Raw genomic sequence first — 3395 nt, forward strand, 5'->3', positions numbered from 1 at the left:
TGATGTACGGGGCCCCGGTTTGGGCGGACGATCTGATGGCGAGACGTCGCAGCATCCTGCTCCTGAGGAGGCTGCACAGGGTAACTGCCATCAGAATCATTAGGGGATACCGGATGGTGTTCCACGCGTCGGCGACCACTCTAGCCGCATCCCCCCCGTGGGAGCTCCGGGCGCTGGCGCTCAAAAGGAGATACACCCATCGGAGAGTATGGCACCCGGGAGAAGATCTGACCGAGCAGGTGGCTCCAAACGACCCAGGAACCGCCGAGGAGGATACGTGGGACCTGTGGCGAGGCATGGAGAAGCCGCCACGGCCTCCCGCCCACATTCAGGATGACCCAGGTGCTCACCGGACACGGCGTGTTCGGCGAGTTCCTGAGGAGAATCGACATATATCTGCAATCACTGCGGAGAAGGCAGGGACACAGCGCAGCACACCCTGGAGCTCTGCCCGGCGTGAGAACTGCCCCGCTACACTCTTCGGCACGCTATAGGAGAAACACTGACTCCCTCAGCGATTGTAGAAGCGATGGTGAGAGGGTCACAGGAATCCGAGGCCGTCCGCCTCTTCTGCGAGCGAGTTATGCTTGCGAAGGATCAAGCGGAAAGGGAGAGAAAGAAAAACTCTCACCCTTGCAGGATAAGACGATGGAGAAGGATGGCAGTCAGACGACCTAGAGCCGCCCTATCGCCGTCTCAACGGACCACGACTAGAAGGTGCGACAACGCTAGGGGTAATGACCCCCCCCCCCTAACGCCAATTCAATAGCCGGGAGGTATTAGGACTGGCTCGAACAAGAGCACGCGAGAAGGGGATGCAACGGAAGTTAATTCATAAGAGGTTCCTGGAGCACCCCTGTCACACGCGTAGGATGATCATCGTGGAGTTTTAGTCGGTAGGAATCCGACACTACTGCAGCAGCGGAGTGTCCATGAGGATCTCTCCACGTAAGAAAAAAAAAAAGAAAAAGGTCAGTGTGAAATTAAATGGCTGGAATTTTCAGCGATTTCCATAGACAGTGTCTTTGAAATACCTAATCCTCGCTGTTTCACGTTTAAGCGAAGTAGCGCTCCGCTCTCCAGCTAAAAGCAAATAGCTATATTCTGGAGAAGTATTTGAAGCATTAACTGGCGAACGGATCCGAGAGGAAAAGTTTCGTGAAATTTACATCTTGAATTTCGTTATTTCATTTAACGCAGAGGGATTGGCGCCCGCTACGATCGATACGTTGGCAGATTTGCCTGCGGTTTCTCGCGATTGTCGCGACGATTCTAATTGAGTTTCACGAAAGAAATGAAATTAAACGTTGGCCGTTAATCGATGGCTGGAAAATAAAATGGATTGCCATGATTCGTCGTATTCCCCCGCCTTTTGTTTCTTTCTCGTCTTTCGCGTTTCACGGTCTTCGCCAATTACTATATAGAACCGTACTTTTCTGCTGGCAACTTCAGTTTACGAGATTAAACATTAGCTGGTCCCGTTTCGTTTGATAAAACTGACGTCTCATATACGACCTGAGGCATTCTACGAGCTTGGTGCAGGTTTAATGGAAATGTTCGGTAAATATGGACACAGATAGCGAATGTTACTTGTATAAACATTCACTCTGATCGAGAACTAAAAAATCTGGAATTTTCTGCTCTCGTGCTGAATTACAGTGGTTCGCGAAAATATTTGAATACCCATGCAAACTCCTTGTGTACATATTATTAAGAATATCTTGATATCCTATCGATACTGTGACAAGATTAACGTATTATTAAAATTTCAAACGAGTATGAAAATGTACGTAAGAGTTGCAGCACATTTACTGCAACTAATTGTATGTTTGAGACTACTACTAATGTTGTATACTAATTTTTCGTTAAGCATATGTTTGCGATAAATGCCTTGGTTTCAAATTTTACATAATGTATTAATAACGAGAGTTCTGTGGAAAAAGTTCGAATAATATATTTAATTACCCGTAATTGATATTGCGTATTTAATATAACCGAAGAAATAGTCCCATTCATTGTGTTAATAATTAGCGAGAATACGAGTACGTAATAGGAATTTTAATAATCCCAGAATCCCATAGGCAAACAAAAAAAAAATAATTTGATTGAATTTGCTTTAGTTCTACTTTATTTCATTTTATTTTAATGCAATTCTATTTTATTTAATTTCAATTTCCATTTTGCTTTCATTTTATTAATAATTTAATATAATCCTAACTCGATAACATAAATCACATAAAAAAGGATATATAATTAAATCGGTACAATACGATGCAAACTAAATTTATGTACCAAAATTTTAACCACGCCTTATAGATACGATAACTAATTGGAAATTAATTAAAAACTATTTGTAATAACCTGCATTGCTTGTCGGGTTGGAGGAGATATTTAATCAACAAATAATTTCGCTACGTTCGAAATCTTCTCGCTCCTTAATCCATTTTCTCTCTGATTACAGTAAACAGCATTAATTCCGTTCTCAATTAATTAATCTTATCAGTAGTACACTTATAGCATTCTATAAAACATTAAGTAAGTGACATTTAAGTTAAAGAATTATTTGCCTATTATTATTTATACACTTTTGTTTACATATATCATTATAAAGATTAATGGAATAAACTAATAGGATAACATGTTTCTTAAACGAATGGAAAAATGAAAAGTCGATGGATTTTCATTGAACAAGCGTGTATCATTTGTAGCATTATGACAACTTAGCGATTCATTTGCTCAACAAGTACTATCTTCAATAACTAAATCGTTTTAAATTAGTTAAACCTTCAGTGTCCTATTTTCCTATTCACTAGACGACATTTTTAATACGAATCAATTCGTTTCGCTAAAGACACTAAAAATTGATTATTAAAATAGAACTATACATTTTATATATTTTACACTAGTTCTCGTCTTCATATGATTACAATAACTTTAATAAATAAACGATCCTAAACACTAACAGCACAAACAAGCTTATCTCAAGTATATCAATATTATACCAATATGTAAAAGTTTATATTTCCAAAATACCTGTCTTCAAAAGTAAAACGATCACAAACTAGGCAGAAAATAAAATAAACAATCGTATTGCTCAACAGTGTTAACAAATAAAGCAATGATGCTAAAAGTAACAAAAATTGCTCCATAGCATATGTCCTCACAATTAAATTACGAATTAAAAAGGAGAAAAGGAGTAAAATTAATAAACCGAATGTAAGCAAATGAAAGAATCATTCTGTATTATGTTTCCCTCGCTAGTGGCGGGATATTCAAACTTTTAATAATGATGGCGTCTCTTCAATCAAAGTTACAAGAAATCACACATCCAAAAACTTTTACCTCGTAATAACGGTATTATTATACCACCGAATAAGTAAAAAATTAAGACTCAC

The 3395-nt window shown here is 39.1% G+C and overlaps 1 protein-coding gene across 2 annotated transcripts in view; it reads right to left on the reverse strand.

Moving 5' to 3' along the window:
- The window catches only part of LOC138179837 (uncharacterized), a 70779-nt gene that overhangs the window by 66974 nt on the left and 410 nt on the right, over positions 1-3395 (reverse strand). The gene's annotated exons all lie outside the window — the stretch shown is intronic.

This window comes from Bombus flavifrons, chromosome 5 (genome assembly GCF_040668555.2).
Source record: "Bombus flavifrons isolate JBK064 chromosome 5, iyBomFlav1_principal, whole genome shotgun sequence".
Taxonomy (NCBI): Eukaryota; Metazoa; Arthropoda; class Insecta; order Hymenoptera; family Apidae; genus Bombus; species Bombus flavifrons.